Source organism: Capsicum annuum, chromosome 8 (assembly GCF_002878395.1).
Source record: "Capsicum annuum cultivar UCD-10X-F1 chromosome 8, UCD10Xv1.1, whole genome shotgun sequence".
NCBI lineage: Eukaryota > Viridiplantae > Streptophyta > Magnoliopsida > Solanales > Solanaceae > Capsicum > Capsicum annuum.
The window spans coordinates 141970534-141989730 of NC_061118.1; the positions used below are offsets into that span (position 1 = coordinate 141970534).

Here is a 19197-nt window from a genome sequence, read left to right on the forward strand (position 1 = left end):
GACACGGAGTCTGTTCAAATAAGGATTCCTACTTTTCGAATTCCTTTTTTGAGCTTTATTTCACTCCCTTGTATTCCTTCAATCCCTTCATATCATCATTGTATCCAAATGCATACAATTCTTCATGATTTTTAGCCTGAAAGTACTAATCATATCCATTAGGCACAAAATGGAATAAAAGTTGAATTATACTTAAGAATTAATACAAAAGTTCTTGAATTAAGTCTAAATCTGGGTGTATATTAGTGCTTTGAGCGTATAAATATGCCCAAGATCACCACCCCACACTTAAAACCTTGTTCATCCTCGAACACTTTGATTCAAAAGCACAATCACTTTATCTTTACATCACAATCTCAAAGTTATGTTTTAATGGACACTTACGCTTTGCAATAGTGTATTCTTACATCAGCAAGTCAAAACAATTTTATCATATGAGGCAATTTCCTACAATTTTTTCTATCTCAATAATGAATTTCTAGCATGTCGTCAAACACAATCAAAGAAACACAAAAAGTCATTCATCTTTCATCTGCCTGCATCCTCACTTATGGAAATTTCCCCATATTAACTCACACTGATATCTATGCAAACATAGGGGAGTATCAACATCAAATCACTCGCTCTTAACAAAGAATTTATACATACTAGTGAACTAAACATAAGCTTGCCCTTAGTGTACTATTCCACTAACAATCAGATGTTTAGGTGAAGGATCAACTAGGTCTTTTTTGGGTTGTTATAAAGGCTTGGAGACAGGTAGGTACTATTTGGGGAAATAGTGACTATTGCTCCTAAGCGTTTTAGTACAAGAACTATCAATTAACTCTGTTCTCCAACACTAATTTATCCTTTTATTTTCTCCCCATTCTTTAAATTTTCAACTCCTCTTTCAATTTGCTAGCTTATTTACTCAAACCAGGTTGGGAGTATTAGTTATTCCTTCCACATACTTCTCTTTTTCGTACCAATTTCATGTTGCACACCCCTATTATAGCCACCCTTAACTTAAGCGAAAAGCCTTCGTTAAGCTGTACATTATCCAACTAGACTAGGGCCAAAACAGGTTCACTATAACATTCCTATTTACTAACTCCCGATTACACCCGGAATCTTTAAACATCAATAACAACTACTTGGGGGCATTAAATTTTATCTTTTTCCTCCTTCTCTTTTACACTCTTAATATCCTCTTAGTTTTATATTAAAACGCTCAGGAGATTATTTGGATCAAATTAAGATTTATCAAAAAAAGGATAGGGTTATAATACAGGCTACCAAAGAAATAGGCTAAAGGCTCAACAGGGCTGAGTAAGACTATGCACCATGGTAGGTCTATGTAGGCTAGAAACACAGCTATCAAAGAAATGCCTACATCACTTTCTATACCCAAAATCTTTTATTTCACTTTATCAACACCGGGAAAGTTCTAGTCATTTCTATTTATGTAGAATATACACAAATCCTCACACTCATAATGCATGCACTGAATCTAACCGGATCATTAAGTTCCCTGATCTTGAATTCAGAATTAAGCCAACACATCAAATGTCAAATACTTTCTCAAATAAGAAGACAATTAAAACAATACATGTTCCAAGAACCAAAGCTTCCAGTTCATTATTATCAGTCAAAAGGAAGAGATTGGTGAAAAAACTATTGGATCTACAAACACCTCATTCCCTCATAGGCGAAGCATCATCGACAGGTCTTGAGCATTGAGAAAGTGACTAATATTGCAATGAGACTTCTTTAAGAGAGAGAATTTGATGATTCATCTAGAAATGATAGGGCGATTCTTGAAGAAGTGAAACTTCTCTTTGTGGGTAAAAGACCAGAATTTATACATGTCCTCCGAAGAAAGAGACTCCATAGGAGACGATCTCCTTTTGTTAGAGAACGACAAGAGACTATAGGCGGTACACTTCTTGTACATAGTTGACTGGATGGAGTGAGAGGATGCCTCTATAGAGGATTCCAAGAGAAGTACAGGGTCAATATTAGAGGGCTTTAAATTAGGGGAAGCTTTTGTAAGTTTAGCCATTGATTAGGATTTAGTCATAGTAAAGAGGATAGGGATGGATGAGTTTAAAAGGGAAAGAGGATGGGAAGAGATAGATTAAAGTGAAAGAGAAGAGGGTTAGGGTTTAAGATAAAGTGGTGGAGGAGTGTTAGGATGAGAGACGGGTAGGTAATGATGAAGTAAGAGAGAGAGGAGGCATGGGAGATAGAATATTTGAAAGGAAAGGACGGAGGGGTCAGAAGATGTTGACAATTTTTGTGCCAAAAATATTGAAAATCTTTTGGAAATTAAAATATTCAGCACCGAGATTTCTCCTTAAATTGTTGAAAGTTTTGGTAAGAAGAAAAATAGAACTGAGTAAAAAATAAGACCAAAAGTATGACTCATGAGTCATGAATGCAGAATCCTTTTTAGGAATCCTTTTCTTAGTAAGAATAAGGTTGGACTAACTAAAAATGGTTTGTGTCCAAAAATATGATGCATAAATTATTGACACAAAATCTTTTTCTGAAACAAAATAAATGTATCATGGACAGAAAATACTTGACTAACATACCTACACAGAACAATTTAAACAGACGATTAACATAGAATTTTTACACATTTTGGACACAATTTTAAAAGATTAATAAAAACTAAGTAGTTGACATTGGATTCAGAGAACAATTTTTGAGAGTAGTGAATACTGCTCCGGTTGTTGGTAAGTCAACTAAAATTTGTTCCTTACTGAGTCACACTCATGAGACGAGGCGCTCATCATAGTGGCCAAAAATTCTCACAATTAATAGAAAAGTATACTGCCAAAATAATATATTTTTAAAAGAAAGGACAATTAAAAAGTCAAGGACAATTTGCATTAGATTTTGACTTTATCATAATAAAAAGAGATTAAAGTCAGTATTCTCTTGGATGGAAAATATCTTTATTTATTTTATCGTTTCAGCTGGAAGAGTTGACTCTAAAGGGGGTGTAGTCAACTCTGATGATATTTTCTCCGCAGTTGTCATTGAATCTGACATATTTTTGGGTGAAAACTTTTTCTCTCCAGCTATACTTCTAGAACATCCTGCATCAATTCCTTCTTGTTATGGATCTTGCAAAAATGTTCCTGCAAAAGAAGATTAATTCTGCTTCGGTAGCCAAGTAGTCTTGGGTACTTGCAGGTTATATGTACTCCCTTTGGGCTTCCAAACTCATACATTTTTAGGATTATGCTTACAACTATGGGATTTGTTCCCTCTCTATTCACAGATGAAATAAACAGGCCCTCGATAGGAGAAATAGTTCTTAGCTAATTTAAATAACCCTGATGAGGAACTTGAGTAGTTTTTAAATGAGTTTGATCTTATGAAACTATAGCTTGGGTATGCCCAAAAATTGTTTAATTTTATTCTTGTATCATCAAGCTCTTTATGAAGTTGGTCAATTTCAATTTGACACGCTTTAATTTTTATTTGTCAGTTTCATCATTCCTCTTTGAGTTTTTGTTTAAATTTAGCTTCGTAACTTTTCTTATCTTGGGCAAGCTTGTTATACGCATCTATAACTTTTTAAAGTTCATCAGTAATCATATCCAGGTTAGATTCAAGAGTATTATAATTATGGCAATCATGTAGTCTTACCTTGCTAGATTCACCAGATGCCATGAAGCACATATTTTAATTTAGGACAATTCTGTTTGAAGTGACCAGGCTTTTTGTAGTAGTAGAAGCGTTAATCGTTTCTTATGGAATTATTACTTTCCCCTCCTTAGGATCCTTGTTGTCTCTATGTCATGATCTTTTTTATCCTACAGTTGATGGAGGTCATTCCTTCGCTATTAGTATTTTTTAGAATGTCCTCCTCGCCGGTTGGAGTAGCATTGAAAGCTACTAATTTCTTCTTTTCATCCTTATGAAACCTGTTAATGTAATTTTTTTCATATGCAATATGGTTACCTCACAGTTCATCATAAGTTATGTTGTAACGATCTCCATCTTCTAGAATAGAAGTCTTGATTTCCCAAATAGTTAGGAAACTTTGGAATAGTTTTTGGACTTGCAGGCTGTGAGGATAGATCATCCCCAGTGATTTTAGTTCACAGATAATTTTACTGAATCTGGCAAACATTGATTCAATATCCTCATTCTCCTCCATTTTGAATAACTCATATTCATTTATAAGAGAAGTATTTTTTGATTTCTTAACTTTGGTGGTTCCTTTATAGGTTACCTCCAGTTTGTCCCATATTTCTTTTGTTATCTCACACATTGAGATCTTGTCGTATTCTTCTTCACTAACAGCACACAAAAGTAAACTTATAGCACGTGAGCTAGTTTGAATTTCCTCCTGTTATTCTTTGGTAATATAAAAATTTTCAAGATTTTCCATATCAGTACCACTGGATTCTTTATCCTTGTCCTTTTATTTTTTCTTGCTCCCAAAAATTAGCTCAGGACCCTTTTTGATGAAAACCCAGGCTTGGTAGTTATTAAATTAGACAAAGATAGTGAATCTATTTTTCTAGTATGAATAGTGTTGTCCATTGAAGTATGGTGGTCTTGTGGAGAAGTGACCATCCTAAAGAAGAGCACCAGGAATTTTATAATTGGCCATTTGATCTTTGCTTACTTGCGATTAAGCAATGCTATCTATAAGACCTTGCTCTGATACCAATTTAAATTCAAGAAGGGGGTGAATTAAAATTTTGTTCTGTGAGTGGACTACTGACTCCTCACAGTCGACTGCAAATCAAAAACACATCAAAAACATATTAAACTTAAATAGTTAAGCAAATAAATAATAAAGCATAAAGTAAACAATACAAAGATTTATCCTGGTTTGGCATACCAATCCAGTGCCTACGGCCAGTCCCCTTGGGTTTTAAGTTTCCTTTAGGTCGTCGAAAGTTTAGTTTGAGTACAATGATAGTAAACAAGTTCTAATGACTTATTTTTCTCTTCAGATCTTGTGGCATAGCTTCAGTTGATGTTACAATGTTGACTCAATCCTAATCTTTATATAACAATTGTAAACTATAGTTACAAAGCCTTGTTAGACTAAGATTGAGACACTTTGAAGTTTCTGCTTGAAGTTGCGTGAAGAGTGTCTATCTTTGGTCTCTCTTTTTATAGTCTTTGGTTGCTACCCTTCATAATGAAACCCAAGATATTTCTCTTAATCGAGGATTTGAATTGATTCCTTAATTGAGAAATGTAGCCATTTGATATGTGTATATCAAATATGTCCATATACGGCTTTGGATCATATCCATATCAGATATGTCCATGATTTTTCCTTTCTTTTAGTGTTTGGTGTCTATGTGACAGTTGCTCCCTTTTTCCCTCATTTAGATCCTAATTGATTTTTTGATTGATCGGATCTTTCATGAATCTGGGAATATGATTTTTGTTTCCATGGTTGTCATATAAGTGTCATGATCTTCCTATGATTGGATGTCCTTTCTTTCTTAGAGAGTGTCGTGATCGTCTTGATATTGCTGGTACTTCATTTTTTAGAGAGTGTGTGATCTTCTTATGATTGTATTTCCTTTCTTACTTAGAGATATCTTTGATAGATCCTTGATTCTTTTACCATCGGCAATCTTCCAGTATCTTTCATCCTTTATCCTTCAAAAGATTCATTCATTAGTTTGTCATTATTTAAAACTTAGTTTGTCATTGTTAAAACATTGTTTGAGGAGGCTAATAACATGATGAAGCTAAGTTGAGGTTTATTAAGGTGAATGAGTTGGATATGGAGGCATTCAAATATAGGATAGCTTCCGCTGGCTATGCTCTAGTCCAGCAGGCCTTCGTGTCTAATGTGCTTAAAAAATTAGGCACACTTGAGCGGGGGGAGACCAATATAGAGCAGGGAGTATATTCATGGGTTAATATGGATATTTAGTGGGATATTAGGAGTATGTATACCCAATTTGATGGGTTTGAAAGGCAAATCAAATAGAATTGGTAGACATTTAGTATCCATATTTGCCAGGCATACATGAGAAGTTGGTTGTGCTCTGGGATTTGATAGAGGATGTAGAGGCATGGCCGTTCCCTACTTACACTATTATTGAGGAGATTTAGGAGGAATAGGTGCCAAATATTTAGGGCACCAAGGGAAAAGAACCAGCAGCTAAAGGTAAAGGTGGTGAGAGGCCGAAGAAAAAGAGAAAGAGAAGAAATAAAAATGATATAGAAGTTTCCAAGGCGGCCAGTGTTTAGTCTGCATAGGACCACCAGTTGAGGGTCCATGATATGGTGGTGGGAGTTGATAGCTCTCGATTAGTTGATTTGATAGTTGCGGCTACACCAGATTTTAGTGGGAGTACCTCTCTGCCTCCAGAGACAGTATTGAGCACACTGACCATCCTCATGCCACTATTAATGCGAGTGTCTCAATTACTGCTTGGAGTATGATTGATTAGAGTGGAGCCCATTCTATATCTCCTCATATTGAGACTTTATGAGCCACCACCTATGCGCTCAGGAATGTCCTCATTCCATTTACTTTATATCATAGTCATACACTAGGGATAGTGCGTCATCTTTTAGTTAGGGGTGGGATGTACCACAGCCACCATGGGTTTTTGTTGTCATGCTTCTGTTCCCATTGGCTGCAGTATGATTATAGAACTGAAATATCTAGGAAATATTATGTCGTATTTTATTTTTTTGTTTTTTTGTATGTGTTTGTATTTAGCTAGGAGAAAAATAAGTACCTAAGGTAGTTGATATGTCTAATGTGTTTGTACTTAAATATTGTGTGAGAAAAATAATACCCCTTCGAAAATGTGCTTTTAAAAATGTGTTATGTATACATATGTGAGGATTGTGAATCTTGTTATAGAATTAGTATTAGGGACATAATAATCATAGCTAACATTGGCATAAACCAGATATGTAGTAGCTTGTGACGCAACCACGTACTATGTGTATGTGAGATGTTACTTAGTTTTCTTTGTGTATGAAATCCAGAACTTGCCTGGTTAGTCTTACCTAGATTGTAGGGTAGCCAGTCAGGAAAGGATTATAGGCCGTTCTTGAAAGTTTTCAACTTTTATCCAAATGGCTTAACAAATGTGAATAAGTAATCACTTGATCCCTGTATGTTTCAGATAATATCACTTCAATTGGATAACAAGAACTCTTGGATAGTATAGCCCAGCATTGGTAAGGGAATTTTATGCTACGTATCAGATAAAGCTGAAATAGCTTTATCTGCAAAGGCATTTTTCAAAGGGTGATGAAGCCTTGGTTGTAGTTATGATCGGAGGTGTTTGGTTGACATGTCAACATAAACTATCTCCAGGTTTCTTCACGGCTTAGATTTCTAATTGTCAACTAACACTACTGAGATTGATCACCGCATACATGAATGCAGAAAGTGAGGATGAAATAGATTCAGACAGAAAATAGGTACACTAATTTGTGATAGATGGTTGGGATTATTACAATGAGGAAGGAGGTGGCACTTTGCCTCAATGTGGATCACGAAGAGTTGTTTGGATTTTACTGTAAAGGTATGGTGGATGCTAGTGCATCATTGTTTGAGTCCCATAAATAAGGACAATGTGCTTAGTCCTTATCGAGCCACCCTGTTTGCAGGAATCGTGGAGGGATACGAGATTGATGTAGCTAAGATTTTGTGATCAGACATGAGAAAAAACATAGTGTTAGCCTTCCTATGCCTATTGACGTAGCTGTATTTAGATTAAGGTATGTGAGAGATCTTGGGAGTAGATCAATTCTTTTAGGTTTTGAGGACTACAAATTTTGGATTGATATGATATTTTGCTAAACCTATCTCCAAGGCAAAGGTGGGGGGTCACTTTACTCTAGAAGGCATTTCAGGTCGGAGGGCATGGTATGATACTCTAAGATTATCGTTGTTTGTTATACCCCTACTGAGATTGCTCAGTCCGAGCCTCAAGCCTCGACAGATACAGCCAGTACTTCTCAAACTTTGAAACCACCTCCTACAGTGAGACCATTCAAATCCTTGATAGCTTCCGCTAGCTATGGTCTAGTCCAGTAGGCTTTCTTGGCTAATGTGCTTAAAAATTTAGGAACACTTGAGCGAGGGGTGACTAATATTGAGCAGAGAGTACAGTCATGGGTTAATAGGGATATTTAGGGGGAGATTAGAAGTGTATAGACCTAATTTGATGGGTTTGAAATAAAAATCAACCAGAATTGGCAGGCATTTAGTCTCTATATTTTCAAGGCATACATGAGAAGTTGGTTGTGCTCTGGCCTACAATAGAGGGAGGATATGCATGCGTGGTCATTCCCTACTTACCCTATTATTGAGGAGATTTAGGAGGAGGAGGTGCCAAATATTTAAGGTACCAAGGGAAAAGAACCAGCAGCTGAAGGTGAAGGTGGTGAGAGATCAAAGAAGAAGAGAAAGAGAAGAAAGGATAAGGATGTAGAGGTTTCCAAGGCGGTCAGTGTTCAATCTGCATAGGACTACCACTCGAGGGTCCATGAGATGGTGGCAGGAGCTGGTTTCTATCGAGTGGTTGATTTGATAACTGAAGTTACACCAGATATGAGTGGGAATACCTCTCTGCCTCCAAAGACATTATTGAGCTCACTGACCATCCTCATGCCACTAATTATGTAAGTGTCTCGGTTACTACTGGGACCATGATTGTGGAGAGTGGGGCCTATTTTGGGTCTCCCCATATTGATACTTTATGATCCAATACCTATGCTCCCAGGAATGTCCTCATTCCATTTGATTTATATTGTAGTATGCACTAGGGATAGTGCGTCGTATTTTAGTTGGGAGTGGGGTATACCACAACCACCTTGGGATTTTGTTGTCATGCTTCTTTTCCCATTAGCTATAGTATGATTATAGAATTGGCATGTATAGGAAATATTATGTCTTATTATGTTTTTTTCGTTGTTTTTTTGTGTGTTTATGTTTAGCTAGGAGAAAAATAAGTACCTAAGGCAGTTGATATGTCTAATGTGTTTGTACTTAAATATTGTGTGAGAAAAATGATACCCCTTCGAAAAATGTGCTTTAAAAAACGTTATGTATATATATGTGAGGATTGTGAATCTTGTTATGGCATTAGTATTAGGGACATAATAATCATAGATAACATTGGCATAAACCAGATATGTAGTAGCTTGTGATACAACCATGTGCTATATGTGTATGTGTGATGTTACTTAGTTTTCTTTGTGTATGAAAGCCAGAACTTGTCTGGTTAGTCTTACCTAGGTTGTAGGGTAGTCATTCAGGACAGGATCATAGGCCATTTTTTGAAATTTGTCCACTTTAATCCAAATGGCTTACCAAATGTGAATAAGTAATCCCTTGATCCTTTTTGAGCCATTCGAGATTATTTTTCTTGTTTTACCTTTCACTTTTCTATTTGAATTACAATGAACCTGTTTTGGCCCTCGTCCTCCTTTGATATCATGCATCTCAACTCATGTAAATTGCCTAAGTTGAGTGTGGCTATCATAAGGGTTCTTGATTATAAGTGGGTATGAAGAATGGTGTTAATGGGAGAAAATAAAGTAGGGTTGGGTGTGGTAGAAAAAGAAAGAAAAAATGACAAAAAAAGGCAAAAAGAAAAAAAGAAACCGCATCCATCCTGAATAAGCAATAAAAGAAAAAAGGGAAGAAAAAATGGTGGGATAAAAGAAAAATTGGTTGATAAGTGGAACCCTAAGTAGTGCCAAGGAGGATTAGTCACTAAATTTCCAAATGTACCATACCAGCCCCCAATCCTATGTTACAAGTCGAGTAAAGTCCTATAGTGAACCTAATCCGACTGCCTGAAAACTAAGGCAAAGAAAATAAAGGCAAACCTATAGTATTATGTGCACATTATTAAAACGTTTTGTGAGTGTGAGAGTCTTGTGACCATCCCGTATTAACATACATGCTTTATCTAAGTGAGTGGGAATTCTTTGTTATGAGGGCACTTGGGTTGTGTTGCTAGTTGCTTATTTGTTCAGATATTGTAGTTTGTACATATTTGTGATTGTTTGTTTCTAATTTAATGTCATAGCTTGATTCCCTTATGTCATGTTGTTGTTCTACATTAATTTATATAGTTGGATTTGAAAAGTTATATAGGAGGGGGTAAAGTTTTGAGCAAAATTTGAGATTTACTACCATAGGTATCTTAGGTTTTTCATGGTTAAGCATTATGTTTGATTGTGTTTTTGTTTCCTGAGGATAGTAAAACATTCTAAGTTAAGGGTGTTGACATGTCATGGGTTTATGGTACTTTCGATGCTTAAAACTATAAAAAAAGAGGCAAATACATATACCATTTTCTTAGATATGATGTGTGTTTGTGTGTATGTTCCAAGGAAAATAGGTTGGAAGTGAATTGGATCTAAGGTAGAAGAAAAAGTCTGAAACTAAAATGCACTAACTGGACTATGAGTCGTTATGTAACTAAATGACTCGTAGTCTGAGTGGTGGTGATAATAGTCAAGGTTGTTGATTCTAGAAGGGAACTTGAGGCTGACCATGACTCGTGAAGAGTGACAACGAGTTGTGGTGTGAGTGATTTTGAGGAAATTAGCAAAAGGTATTGAGGAAGCCAAGTTAAAGCCCCAGTGGAAATAGAGGATAACTATGAGTCGTTATGACAGGGTACGACTCGTAGTGACTAGTCATTCTGAGAGTAGATAAAAAGTACTGAAAGGTAAAAATCTACTAGAGTGACGATAAGTCCAGCCAATGACTCGTAGTGTTTGACCACAAGTCATTGTCAAGGAGCATATAATGGAGACAACAGGGCTAACAACGAGTCATCATCAGTCCAGATGACTCGTTGCCTGAGGTGTAGCCAGTGCCAACTTTATTATGTATTTTGTTTTGGTTAGGTTTTCTTTGTTAGTTTGAAAAACTATAAATACCCATTGGATATTCTTGTAATAGTTTATGCACTTTATACTCTTACAAACATATTTTGATTCTAAGATTGACTTTTGATCTTTGAATTTATTTGTTCTTAGTTTTTAGTAGATTAATCAATTCGAGGCTTTGGGTTTTCTTCATCAATTATTTGTGATATTATTCATATGTTTTCTTCATTAAATTCCATGAATTGTTTCGCAACTATGAGTGGCTAATTCCCTTAGTTAGGGTTGTGGGAACCTTGGCAGAATAACGAAGTAGGGGAAGTGTGAGGTTATTCTAGATTATTGTTTACACTTGTATTGTAATCTTCTTCAGTTTAATTTCTTTCTTAGTGGTGGCAAACTCTAAGAACCCGCCTGTATTCGAGATCATCTTCACAAAAGATATTGAGATTAGGAAAAGAAGATCACAAAGTTATTTGAGGATATCAACCCTTATATAATAACTCGGTACCCACAAAGTGATAGTTAAACTAGGATCAAAGACTAACCCAGCAAAAACCTGAGACTCAAAAGGTGAAGACTGAGATTTATCACCGCGTTCATAAAATGGTTGGTAATACTAAATTGTCAGATTCTACATGTGTGGTGATGAGTTAGTTGGATTGAGCACAACAAACCAATTGAGTTAGAAATCATGGGGAACACAGTCCTAGTGTTCATCTCAGATTGTTTACAACCAAAAGCATTCACAACTTGTTACTTTACTGTTTACTATAAGTCCCCCCATTTACTTTCCTACACTTTCAGCTACTTCAACAAGTTCGAGAGACAAATTCTACCTATTCCCTATGGGATCGACCCCAACCTAGTTGGGTTACTGTAATTTGACAGCGACCGCATTGTATCTTCTTGAAGGGTATAGTTTGGGTGATATCAGCAAGCTTACCCCAACGAGATGAACTAGGTCTAACAAATTCTTTACTTAACAAATCTTGCAACTGCTCTTTCAAATCCTTCAACTTGGTAGGGGCCATCCTATAGGGAAGTATAGAAATTAGCTTGGTTCTTGGCTCCATATCACTACAAAAATTGAAATCATGGTCCAACGGCATACTAGGGAAATACATAGGAAACATATCCATGACTCATTACCAACTCAAATACAATCCATAAGAGGTGGTGAGGCAATAATAAAATCATGGATATGGGATAAATAAGACAGACAACCTTTCTCTATCATGTGGTGAACACAAAAAAAAGATATGACACCCTTCGGACCTAAATTAAGCATACCCTTCCAATCTAACCTCAGCACACCCATCGTAGCTAAGGTTACAGTCTTGGCATAAAAATCCAAATAGCATGATAAGGAGATAACCATTCCATACTTAAGATAACATCAAAATCAACCATATCTAGGACAATCAAGTCTACCCAAGTCTCACGACCCACAAAGGTAACCACACAATATAGGTATACCTAATCCACCACTAAATTGTTTTCTACAAAGGTATAAGCATGAAGAGGAATAGCAAGAGGCTCACACACAACATCAAAACCAAAAGCAAAATAAGTAGACACAAAATAGAAAGTCAATTCTAGGTTAAATAATATGAAAGAATATCAGAAGCAAACTAATATGATGCCAATAATAACAGCATTAAAGGCCTCTACCTTGGTCCTAGCAGTTATAGCATAGCTCTAACCACATACGTTAATAGACTAGGTAACTCTTTGACCATCATTGCGAGCACCTTTACCTTTACTTTAAGCACCTCTAGCTATAGCCTTATCACTCTATGAACCCCCTCTCGCTGATGATATAGTAGTAGGTATGAAAACACACCGAGGATAATCTTTATCCATATGGCCAAAATCATCACATACAAAACATATTCTATGGCCTGACTCATTCTGAGGTGGTGCGGTGAACTAAAATGACCACTCTGACCAGATGTAACTACCCAAAGTCGTGAACCTGAAGACCAACCACATGATCCCTACAAAATGGCCTGAATTGTTCTACCATGATAACCATAGGCACCTCTACATGAAAAGAATTTACCTCATGAGATGTATCTATTAAACTTACCTTGATGAGGCACCTTCTTGGTGCCTCCCTAAGTAGCTTGAATAATTGACTCGATCATCTTTTCATGCTTAGTAATACTTTAAAAAGAAGCTCTTCAGACTACTACCTAAGATTTAGCAAACTGATATGTACCATCCAATACCTTCATGAACTTCTATATTTGCTCAAACTTGATGGAGATACTAGGGTTGAATACCTTGATAGAGTGTGAAAATAAGCCTCATATTCATCAATAGTCATAGATCCCTACTCCAAATGATCAAACTTATCAAGTATCTAGTTCTTCACACTATATGGTACAAACCTTTTTAAAAAGCCTCAAAAACTAAGTCCAAGATATAGCTGGCAAATCCAAAGGTGTAAAACTCGCATACAACCTCTATCAATCCTAGACACATCCTTTAGTTTATAGGTAGTATAAGTGACTCCATAAGACTCAAGGGATCCAAGATTATGTAACTTCTCCTGGCAATCTACCAATAACTCATTGGCATCCTCACCAATAGCATCATTGAACATGGGTGGACCTAAGTAAATTAACCTCTTTTGATCATCAAAGACATAACTATACCTGAAGAATAAGAAATATTGAAGGCTGAGAATCCATGCATAGAGGTACCATAGATGAAGTTTATACCCCTAAAAAAGGAATACCATGATCAGATATTAGTATGAAAGGTGGAACACTACTCGAAGTCTGTGGAATATCACAAGCAGATGTTGATACAGATGGAAAAACCACATTCAGGGTTAGAGGAATACCATAAGTACATGATGGAAAAGACAGTGATACCATATTAGAACTAGAGAAACACCAGGGGCACTCAAGGGAATGCCATCCAAATGAGTTAATAACCAAATCAATAGACCCTTCAACATTGGGGTAGCAACTGATCCTTATAGAACTTGAGTTGGCCCTACATCTTCTGCACGCTCAATCTCAGAATTAGGGGAGGTCCCCCTAGTACTACCTCTGATAGGGCAGCTCCTTGTGCCCATTCTCTACCTTTGGGTCATCCATGACCCTTACATTTCTCTCTAGTTTGGACTTTATCCTCGAGTGTTGGGTCAATATACCTAAGCTCTCGAGATCTAGCCCTCACCATCTAGGAAGAAAAGAGTGGAACACAACTTAGAACATAGGGTATGAATAACCTGAGGAGGACCACTTTCATAAATCAAATTTCTAGTTTATTTTTCAACTCTTTTCTTCCCTAAGGAGGACCCTAACTTACACACATCATTTTGTAATCCTGATTGCTTTTCTCAAATATGGTAATCTTCTTATTTTCGCTCTGTAAATCCCTACATCTTAAACAAAAACACCAAATATTGTAAGAAAAAGTGGGTTGCCTACCACTCAGTACCTTAGTTTTGGTCATGGCATGACTCATTTTTTTTTGTATTTTTCTATTCTTTTTAATTTTACAACTAAAAATTAAACTACCTATTATATTACAAGTGTGGGTTGCCTCCCACATAGCGCCTTATTTTACATCGTGGAATGACTTAGCTTAGTTCTACTCATCAGCAAAGGTGATGGAGTTATTATGCTTATTCAGATGATCCACCCAATAATGCTTTACACGTTGTCCATTCACCAGAAACTTCTTAGTCTTCTCTTTATTCCATAATTCAACAGCTCCATGAGGTGTCATTTGTATTACTTCAAAAGGTCCAGACCACTTAGACCATAATTTGCTTGGAAATAACTTTAACCTCGAATTAAATAGCAAAACAAGTTGTTTGGGTTCAAACACTCTTTCTTGAATATGTCTATCATTCTATCTCTTGGTTTTCTCCTTGTAAAGCTTTGCGTTCTCATAAGCATTGAGGTGAAATTCATCTAACTCATTGAGCTACAACAATCTCTTTTCTCCTGTAGCTTTCATCTCAAGATTTAACTTTTTAACAACCTAATAAGTTTGATGCTCAAGCTCAACAGGTAAATGACATACTTTCCCGCAGACCAAACAATATGGGAAAGTACTAATAGGCATCTTATAAGCTGTCTGGTATGACCATAATACATCATCTAACTTCTCAGCCCAATCCTTTCGTTACCCATTAACCATCTTCTGCAGTATTTGCTTGATCTCCCAGTTGGTGACCTCAACTTGTCTAGTCATTTTTGGATGATACCCAGTGACCACCTTATGCCTAACACCATATTTAGCTAAAATATTCTTAAACCAAGTATTAATAAAGTGCGTACCTCCATCACTGATTATTGCTCTTGGAGTGCCAAACCTAGAAAATATTCTCTTCTTCATGAACTTCAGTACTACTCTTGCATCATTAGTAGGACAAGCTACAGGTTCCGCCTATTTGGATACATAATCAAATGCCACTATGATGTACAAATTACCATTTGATGGTGGAAAGGGTCCCATAAAATCAATCCCCCAAACATCGAATACTTCCACTTCTAGGATGTTGTTTAGGGGTATCTCATGACTCCTTGAAATCGTTCCCAGCCTTTGGCATTGATCACAACTCTTTGAAAAAACTACTGCGTCTCTAAACAATATTGGCCAAAAGAAGCCAGATTGTAACATTTTTCTTGTAGTTCTTTTACCCCCGTGATGGCCACCATACGGGGATGAATGACATTTTTCTAGTACTTGTGCGAATTCAACTTCAGGAATACATCTTCGTATAGTTCCATCTGGACCCTTCTTGAAAAGATAAGGCTCGTCCCATATAAAAGCATGAGAATTATGAAGCAGTTTCTTCCTCTGTTGAATCATACTATCAGGAGAATAAAAGCTACTTTCCAATAAATTTACAATGTACGCATACAAGGAACTTCACACTCCTTTATAGATAATAATTATTCACCCAGAAACTCTTCCTAAATGTAGAGAGAGTTATTAACAACATGATCATGAGTTTCTAACCTTGAAAAATGGTCTGCAACCTAATTTTGTACTCCTTTATAATCATAAACCTCCAAGTCAAACTCTTTCAATAGCAAAAATCCACCGGATCAATCTAGGCTTTGCATCCTTTTTATTGAAGAGATATTTGTTGGCCGCATGGTCAGTTTGCATCCACCATGTCATAGAAGATTGACATCATACATCTCTGAAACATTGCAGGTATATTGCAAAGGCCGAAGGGCATACATCTAAAGGCATAGGTACCATATGGGCAAGTAAAACTCGTCTTCTCTTATTCCTCGGGAGCGATGGTGATTTGATTATAGCCTAAGTAACCATCAAGAAAACAATAATACTCCTGCCCTGCCAACCTATCCAATATTTGATCAATGAAAGGAATAGGATAGTTATCCTTCCTTGTAGCTTTATTTAGCATCAGGTAGTTGATACAAATTCTTCATCCAGTCACCATTTGAGTGGGGATTATCTCATTTCCTTCATTAGTAACCACGGTCACCCCACCTTTTTTTGGGACACAATATATTGGGCTCGCTAACTTGTTGTCTGAAATTGGATAAACAATCCCATTATCGAGCGACTTAATGACCTTTTTCCGCACCACGTCTTTCATCACTGGATTCAAGCTGTATTGTTGCTGCACTCTTGGATTGAAACCTTCCTCTATATGTATTTTATGCATGCAAAAATTTGGATTTAGTCCTGTAATGTCAGTCATTTTCCACTCGATCGCCTTCTTTCTCTTTTATAACACTATTATTGATTCTTATACCTGCATATTAGATAATTTTGCAGACAAAATAATAGAAAAGGTATCATTATTACCAAGATAAACATATTTCAAGTGAGGAGGAAAAACCTTAAGCTCTAATTTTAGAGCTTCATCAATTGAAGCTTTGAGGGATGGATCAATCGATCTGTTCAATGGCTCAAAAGGCAATTTTCTAGTTTGAATAAGCGCCAAATTCATGAATTGGACTAATGTCAATGCTTTCACATCTCCATAAAGATCATGACCTACCAAAGCTCGCTCTAAGGGATCATCTATCAATAACAACCTCTGATCAGACTCAAAATAGATAATAGATATAGCCGACAACTCCTCATATATAGCTGGTAATTTTAGCTCTTTATACATATCAAAAACCTCCACTTTATCATACTCCATTGTCATTTTTCCTATTGCTACATCAACTAATAATTGTCCTGTTGCTAAGAAGGGTCGTCCCAAAATAAATAGAACAATAAGATCAGCTTCGAAGTCAAGAATTACAAAATCCACTGAAAATATTAAGGATCCCACTTGTACCTAGACATCTTTGATATTACCATCAGGCCTAGCAAGGGGCCTATCTGCCAACTGCAAAATAATAGTAGTGGGTTTGGGACTCCTAAGACCCATTTTTTGGTACTAAGATGTGGGCATAATATTGATGCTAGCCCCTAAATCACACAATCCACGAGCACTAATGGTCTGTCCGATGGTAATCTATAAAGTGAAACTACCTGGATCCTTTAGCTTCATGGGTAATTTATTTTGAATCTTGGATGTGCACTCCTCAGTAAGTACAACTGTAACATAGTCAGTAAACCTATTCTTATTTGTAACTATATCCTTTAAGTATGTTGCATAGTTTGGCACACTCTGCAGAATGTCAACAAGAGGAAGATTTACTTGAATCTGCTTTAGAAGATCTAAGAATTTCTAGTAACTAGCCTCCTCTTGATGCTTTCTTGACCTTTGAGGAAAGGGTAAGGGGGGACTTCTTGTCCACATGAATTTCATCACTTGCAGCTTTTTCCTTGACTTCTTTCTTCATATTGTCTTTAGAACTGTCATCAATGACTCTGGGACTCACTTGCTCCTGAATTGTCTCCTTAGTTTGCAGCCTACTCCTTGTTATAACTGTATTCACCGGCTTATGATTTACCTCTGTATCATTAAGTAATGCTCCTTGAGGTCTTGTATGCTTTGCTCCTGCAATTTGACCCAGTTTCAACTCTAGATTTCTCATAAGTAATTATTGACTCTTTAACTTTGCTGCAAATTGTACCTGTTGAGCCTTTATTTCTGCTGCAAACTGTGCTTGTTGAGCTATAAACTGCTTCATTAACTCTTCCATATTGCTAGCTTAAGAATTATCTTGATTTTTCTGAGTCGGCTGTTGATTTGGTTGCACTGGTCCCTTTTCTGATTTGCATTTTGTGCCTGATTTCAACCCCATGAGAAATTAGGATGGTTTCTCCAGTTGGGATTATACGTATTACCAAAATTTTATTGTCCCTATAGATTTACATTTCCCACATAGTTGAAAGAATCTAGATTAACAGAACATGCATCTATTGTGTGCTCACTACTTCCACAAATATCACACTAATAATTCATTATTTAGACTGCATTAGCTATTGCTACTATTTGTGTAACTCCCAACTTTATGTTATTAAGCTGAGTAATCATATGATTTTGTATGACTGCAATCTGTGCTTGTAATGCAGTGAACTAGTCTACCTCCAATACCCCTGCAACCTTCCTAGGAGTGCTCCTTGAATTAGTATACCGGTCAGGATTCCCTTATGAAATCTGATTCAGCAGTATGTACAATTCTTTATAAGTTTTTTTAGAGCCTTTCCACCTGCTGCTGAATCCAAGAGAATCTTCATATGTGGTTCCAATCCCTAATGAAAGTATGAACAAGAACATCATTAGACTGATGATGGTGAGGGCAATTTTTAAGCGTACCCTTAAATCTCTCCTAAGCTTGGTAGAGATTCTCTCCTTCTTTCTGTCTGAAACTCAAGACCTTACTCCTCAAGCATGCAGTATTCCCAGATAGAAAGAATCGAATAAGGAATTTCTGAGCTAGATCTTCCCATGAAGTGATAGAGAGGGTGGTTCAGCATTTAACCACCCTTTTGCTTCCCCCATTAGGGAAAAAGGAAAGAGTGTCAATCTGATATAATCAGAACTCGCCCCTTCAGGAATGTAAGTATCGCTTATTTCTAGGAAGGTCTGTATGTGATGTTGTGGATCTTCGTGTGAAAGACCATGAAATTTCGCCACTGAATTCAGTAATTGCACCATATTTTGCTTCAATTCAAATTGACCACCTGGTTTGAGCTTGCGAATACTGTTCATCACATGGTTCGTGATTGGGATTGCCACCTCATGAATAGGTGTAGCCGCTGGTTAAGCAAGATCAACTGGAATAAGAGGAGATGGGAAATTTTTGGCATTTAGATCAACTGGTTCATTTCTTTGTTCAACCATTCTTCGCCTATTTTGAAAGATCTGTTCTGGTTCTGCAAATGGCTCTACCAATTCTTTGTCTCTCGCCAGTCCTGTGTTCAGTT

At 36.6% G+C, this 19197-nt stretch overlaps 1 non-coding gene across 1 annotated transcript; it reads left to right on the forward strand.

Moving 5' to 3' along the window:
• Positions 1-18555: 18555 nt before the first annotated feature.
• Positions 18556-18662, forward strand: LOC124886952. The gene has a single exon (XR_007044348.1). It is a non-coding gene; the product is annotated as a small nucleolar RNA R71 (small nucleolar RNA).
• The last annotated feature ends 535 nt before the right edge of the window (positions 18663-19197 follow it).